The sequence below is a fragment of the Rhinolophus sinicus genome, linkage group LG06 (genome assembly GCF_036562045.2).
Source record: "Rhinolophus sinicus isolate RSC01 linkage group LG06, ASM3656204v1, whole genome shotgun sequence".
Classification (NCBI taxonomy): Eukaryota; Metazoa; Chordata; class Mammalia; order Chiroptera; family Rhinolophidae; genus Rhinolophus; species Rhinolophus sinicus.
Window position 1 is genome coordinate 21,145,291 of NC_133756.1, and position 7,067 is coordinate 21,152,357.

Consider the following 7,067-nt stretch of genomic DNA (forward strand, 5'->3'; position numbering starts at 1 on the left):
CAGTCTGACTTATTTCACTTCGCATAATACCCTCTAGGTCCACCCATGTTGTTGCAAATGATAAGGTTTCTTTCTTTTTGTGGCATAGTAATATTCCATTGTATATATGTACCACAATTTCTTTATCTAATCGTCTATTGATAGGCATGTTGAAACTGATGTAAAATAATATTGAATGTCAACGAATTAAAAAAAAATAGTCATGAGATACAAAGTACAGCATAAGGAATATAATCAATAATATTCTAATAATTATGTACAGTGTCAGATGGGTAATAGACTTATTGGGGCTATTACTTTGTGAGGTATATAAATGTCTAATCACTATGTTGTTTTGTACACCTGAAACTAAAAAGAACATTTCAGCAAAAAAATAAAATAAAATAAATAAAAATTAAAAAAAGAACCCATGTTCTTTCCTTCTCTGTACCATCTTCAGTGTTAACTTCATCCTCAGGCTGTTAATAGGATGACTTATTTCAAGCATCACATAATCCAGAAGAAGAAGAGAAATTTTCTCTTTTTTAGAATAAGGAAACATTTCCCAGATGGATGCTCCCCGCAGACTTTCCCTCATCTTCTTGGCAACTCCTACATTGATCACCGGTAAAGAGAATAATATTACCACAAAGAGTTCAGGCTAATCACCCAAGGTAGGGTGGAAATTGTAACTGTGTGTGTTACTACAATAAGGTCTTTCTGTCACTCCTCACCCCCTGGACTCTGATAGTCTGATGTGCATATGCCTTTGTGACTCTATTTCCCACCCCACCCTGAAACCCACCACCATGGTCATACCCTAGACCCTATCCTTACCAATGAATGTACCCCTCCATAATTTCAATTTCAAGCATCTCACTTTCTGACCTCCTATATTTCCAGCTCACTTTCTGTAACACTCCATCTTTCAATCCTACAGGGACTTCTATTTCACTGATGATCCTACCACCTTTTCACTGTTCCTCACTCCCTTCATGTCCTCACTTCCCTCCCTACCCAGCTTAAATTTCATGGTCAATCATTATAATCACTCACTTGTATACTATCAACTTCCTTGCCCCCTTCATTTCATGATACTCTTTGAGTAAGACTACAACCCTGCTCATATCTAACTCTCAGGTTGTCCTGTGCACCAAGACCCCTGAGTGTGACTGGAGAGAAACACAACAACAGTGTTAATTAGTCTGACTCTACTCTTTTTTTTTTTACACAATTATTTTTAATTGAATTTAAAGATGTTTATTGCATTCTATTTTTGGTGGGGGGAAAAACGTAACATACATATAGTATTTAGCACAACCTTGTGGAATACACAAAGCAAAACTGGGGAAGAAACATTTTTCTTCTCCTAGTCCATTTCTGACAACTGACCCATGATCTACTCCACTGTCATTAAATATTTCTTACAAAAAAAAATAAATATTTCTTACAATAGTTAGGCACCAAGTTTAACATTTATTAATTTTCTCCTTTTGGTATATGCAGCAATTCACCATTTTCTATCAGTTCCTAAGCAATATCCAGTCCTCCAACAAGTTCCCCTTTCACCTACAGCTGAGGATATACTCGTATGTTGGCCATTGAAGTAAGTTTTAAATTCTTGCTAAATTTCTTCATCCTCCAATAATATCAAATGTGTCATACTCAACACCAGAACTATTTAGTGTTTTCAAAATTTGTGTGCTGAATCCACATTTAGCTTCCTGTTTGTTTCCTTTCATAGAGAGCATCACAGAAGCTTTATTTGTCAGTACTTTGTGCCTTTCCTCTAATTCAGGAGCTCTGGAGCAAACTGTATCCAGTTCTTCAGATGCTTCTAGCCCCTGAGTTATATCAAGTCCTCCTGTGAGATCTCCAGAAACATAGAGCCTGGGATAGGTGGGCCAATTGCAATAGGTTCTCAGGTTGTGATGAACTTCATCTGAGAAGATACCAAAACTGCTAAGCTGAATGTTGTGTTTGTTAAGAATTTTCTAATACCTGCTTACGGAAACCACAGGTGGCTCCTGCGGAGTCCCTTTCACAAACAGCATGCAGGGGGCAGCGTGAGTTAACTTCTTCCCAGGAAGATTGAGGTCTCCTTTAGGATGCTCATTCCCACTGGTTGGGAAGGAGCCCACAGACCATGTCGCTGAACTGTTTTGGTCACTTCTGGGGCACATGCACCATCTAATCTGTCAATTTTCTGAGAATTCTTGAGAAACAGAAAAGTGACTAGAACAGAACTAACTTCATATTTTTCAGATATTTCAGGAATTGCTTCAGCTTCCAACTTCACAGATGAAACTTGGGCGTGTTCTTTGGCTAACTCTGCCATCACCTCGTTCATCTGAGCACACTGTGGGGCGCAAGGTGCCAAAAATGGACAAGGAGGGACCTGCACACTACTTCAGCTGCTCACCCAATCAGAAGAGTACCTGTCTCTGATTCAAATGCGTCAGCAAAATGCCACTGCATTTAGGTCAGTAAGCATTTCTTGCCTGTGAACTCCATGCAGGCACTCTGCTCCACACAGGAAATGCGAAGGGCTAACTCAGAGTGCTCTTGGCTCTGAGGCGCCGAAGCTCCTCAAACTGCTGAGCTGAGCCCACCTCAGCCCCGCCGACTCAGCCACTGTGAGTTTGACTCTACTCTTAATGGGTCTTTACTGCTGAAAGGTACAGCTGTTCAGCAATGACAACACACCACTCCATTGTGTCATTCGTTATCCCAGAGGACCTCCCATCAGATTTCCAGTCTCCTAAAACCTCCAACACCTCCTTTTGTGTGCTTGCTTTTAGCTGCTTACTCTGCTTCTTATTTTACTGAGAAAACAAAGGCAACTAGAAGAGATCTTCCTTAGGATCCTACCACATCTAGCCATCCAGGTGCATCTGTGCCATACCCTCTGCTTTCTCTGTTAATGTAGATTCACAGTCTGTGAAACGCAGACCCATCCCTCTTTTTATGCACCAGATCCCATCCCTTCTTACCATCTCAAGGATATTGCCCTGCACTTCTCCCATTCTTTATCCTGCCTCACCAATAGTTTTTTTTCGACTAAATCAGTGATTTTCAACTAGTAGTGATCTTGCCCACTCCTGCCCCGGCACACACACAGCAGGGGACAATTGGCAACATCTAGAAATTCTGTGCTAAACCCTGTGCACAACTGGGGGGATGGGGGAATTCTACTGCCATCTAGTGGACAGAATGCCAGGGGTGTTTCTAAACATCTTACCGGTACAGTGCAAAGGACAGCCCTCCACAACAAAAAATTCTTGTGCCCAAAATGTTAATAGTTGAAAAACTCTAAACTAGATCATTACTATAAGCGCGCGCGCACACACACACACACACACACACACACACACACACACACACACACACAAATGCCTGTATTTCTTCCGTCTTAAAAGTCATCCTCCCCTGACTCCACATACCCTTCCAACTTCAACCCTATTTCTCTTTACTACAAAAGTCCTCAAAAGTCTTATCTCACTGTGTCCACTTCCTTTCCTCTAAATCTCAAACTTTTCCAGTCTGGCTATGCCCCCAACATTCTGTCAGAATTTCTCTTGTCAAGGTCACCGATAACTTCCATATTGTTAAGTCTGACAGTCAATTCTCAGGAGCACATGACTGAGTTACTACCTTTTCCTAGAAACATTTTCTTTGTTTTATTTCTAGAATCTACCCTCTACTGGTTTTCTTTATAATTTTAATAAGTCCTCCTCAGTCTCCTTTTCTGGTTTCCATGTCCTGACCTCCAAATATTGGCGTGCCCAGAGCTTAGTCCTTGGATTTTTTTTCTTCTATATACTCACTTCCTTGGTGGCCGCATGTGGCTTCAAATATTATCGATATACTGATGACTCCCAATTATTTATCTTTAGCTTGGCCCTCTTCCCTGAACTCCAGACCCATATATCCAATTGCCTATTCATCATCTCTACCTAAATACTTAATATGCATAGTATAAAGCTTAATATATTCAAACTGAGCTCTAGATCTTTCCTTTCAAACTTGCTTCTTCCTCAGTCTTACTCGTCAAAGTAAATTACAATTCCATTCTTCCATTCCTTAAGGTAAAACTTTGGTGTCACCCTTGACTCTACTCTTTCATACCCCTATTTGATCCATCAGCAAACTTATCAAGTTCTACCTTTAAAAGACCTTGTTTCCAGAATAAGACCACTTACTACCTCTACTTCTGTCATCCTGAGCCAGCCATCATATTCTCTCCCTTGGATTACTGCAACAGCCTCCTCACTGGTCTCCCTGCTCCCTCCCTTATCCCCCTTCACTCTATTATCCATACAGCTACCAGAATGAAAATGTGACTTCATAAAGTGGATCATATCACTAATTGTTTCAAAACCCTCTGATAGCTATCCATCTTTCTTAGAATAAAAGTCAAAATTCTTATAATGCTCACTCTGCCCATTACACTGGCTTTTGTGCTGTTCCTGGATCACACCAAGCACACTCCAGCCTCGGGGCTTTTGCACTTGTTCTTCCCTCTACCTGGAATGCTCCCATTTTTGTGAATATGCAAGGTCTTTGCTCAAATATCACCTTCCTAGAGGGGCCTTTCCTGACCTTTGTATCTCACTGATACTTCCTGTCCCTCTTCCCCGCTTTATTTTTCATCCTGGCTGTTAGTTAGAACCATCTGAAATACTATACATTCTACATATTCATTTCTCTGTCTGCCCCTAATAGAATGAAAGCTCCATGAAGTCATGTCTGTTTTGTTTGCTGTTGTAGCCCCAATGCCTAGAGCAATGCCTTACATAGCAGGTTCTCCATACTTATTTGTGGAAAGAATGAGCCAAGCACAATGACCGCTACAGGGAGGAACTGTGTCTGACTCTAATCTGGATCCCTGGTGCCCAACAGAGGTACAGAATAGGAAGTAGTAAAATAAATGAATCTTTATTGTTGTTTTCAATAGTTGTGCCTGTCATGTGTTTCAGTGCTTTCGTGAATCTGCTGAGTAACAGTTTCTCCTCTTTACCCATCTCGCAAATATTCCTGTGGGGAAACAGAGATCTCCCTGGGCACTCTTCCTCAGTCACTCAGTATCTGGGATCGCTCTCTTCCCTTTCTCCTTGTTAACTGGAGCTTTTACCCTGAGATCCGGTACCCCAGTCAAGCCCTGGGCACATATCACACCATTGCTCCTGTGGGCTCCATTTCTGGAACAGCTGTGCTTCCCACCTAATTCTGGGTGCCGGACACTCTTATCAGACTGATTTCTCCTTCAGTGCAGAAATGATATTTGATTTCTCTGTGTCCCTAGTACTGGGCTAGAGCCCAGAATGTACTTGGACCATACCTTTGCCTATTTATACTTTATTTTCTGTCATTTTATAGTCCTCATTCTTTCCATACTTCCACATAGCAACCATAATACCTTAGTAAATGTATCAGTAGACATGTCTCTATGGTGTTATGATTAAAAGCACAGGCTTCAGAATCCAATAGACTGAGTCTTGGCTCTGTAACTTACTGGTTATATAACTTTGGGTAAGATACTTAACCTCTCTAGCTTCCCTTTCTCTGTTAGCAAAATGGAAATACTAAAGCCACAGAAAGTTATGGTAAGATTAAATTCAATAGTGTATACTAAACCCTCGTACTCTGGCACATACTAACTCAGTGAATGATAACATTAATATTCTCTAGTCAACAACAACAACTATGAGTATCTTGAGGGTCAGGGACTGTATTTCTAGCATCTAGAGAGTATAGACTTTGTAAAGGAGGGAAACGACGAGAGATGGGGCTGATAATATCAGTTGGAGCCACATTATGAAGGGTTAAGGAGTTTAGCGTTTATTCTTCAGATAATGAAGAATAATCAAAGAGTTATGTAACACCTAAAGCAAAGAGCAAGCTAAAGACGGTATTTGTGAGTACCAAATGAGGAAAGCCAGGAGTGCTGTGTGGGGCCTTGTTTACAACATTGAACTTTATGGTGACTGACATCAGTAATGCACTCAGACTATAGTTGCATGATGTCAGCCTTTCAGATGAAAACGGAAAACTTCAGTCAAACATCTGGTTGTTTAGTCTACCCAACATCAAAGACCTAGCTGTTCTGAAACTTTCAGATGTTTGGTTGAACGGTTCAGTTTTCATCTTCATCTAAGGGGACTGGTAGACACAATCACTATGATTTTTGTCAGCTTTAGGCTTGAGGTTTTCTTTTTTTTAATTATAAAAACATTTTTATGACAACATAAAAGGAATTTTTTTAAAGAAACACAAAACCTCCCTACTTCTACCTCTCTAAAACACCTGGTTTTATTTTTGCATGTCCCCTTTTTAACATATAAAGTTTACATTGCTTACCCACAATGAACACATGTTTACGTCCTTTTCTTTGCACTTAGAGTTATATTGTAATATTTAAAATTTAACGTAATTCATATTTGAAAATAATTACTATGTCATATTAGCAACTGGATGCACTATATATCTACTGAATTTTAACACCTTGAGATTGTTGGAAATTTTGTTGCCTCTAATTTTTTATTAAAATGAATAACTTTTTGTTTATTGATTTTTTTCCCTCTAAATAACTTCCTAAAATAACCAGTTGAAGGTCAAAGTATTTTTATGACTTAATATAAATTTCTGTATTCCAAAGTAATTATATTAATTTATATTGATAACAATGAATGAGTTCCGTATTTCACCACAATCTTATCAACATTGATGTTATAATCTCAATGCTTTAAATTTTGGCCCTTTGACCAGTTCTAACATAACATTTATGCAATATGTTATAATATATCATTTATATAATATGTATTATGTATGTAACATATATGTTTTACATATGATATCATTTATGAATATGCTTATCTCTTCCCCTCTCCCAAAACATCAATAAAATGAGAACAAATGGTTGTTTTAAAGGTGTCAATTCACAATAAAAAGAATGCAAGAGAGCTGTTAGGGGACATATTTTTAGAAAAGGGAAAAGTTAGAAGAGTTGAGAAAGCTGAAGTGTATGCTGAGGGGAGATTCCAGGGGGAAGCTATAGAAACTAATAAGAATAAGAGTAATACCATATT

At 39.1% G+C, this 7,067-nt stretch overlaps 1 pseudogene; it reads right to left on the reverse strand.

Moving 5' to 3' along the window:
* Positions 1 to 1,458: 1,458 nt before the first annotated feature.
* On the reverse strand, positions 1,459 to 2,033 carry LOC109453212 (glutaredoxin-3; annotated as a pseudogene).
* Between the last annotated feature and the right edge of the window lie 5,034 nt (positions 2,034 to 7,067).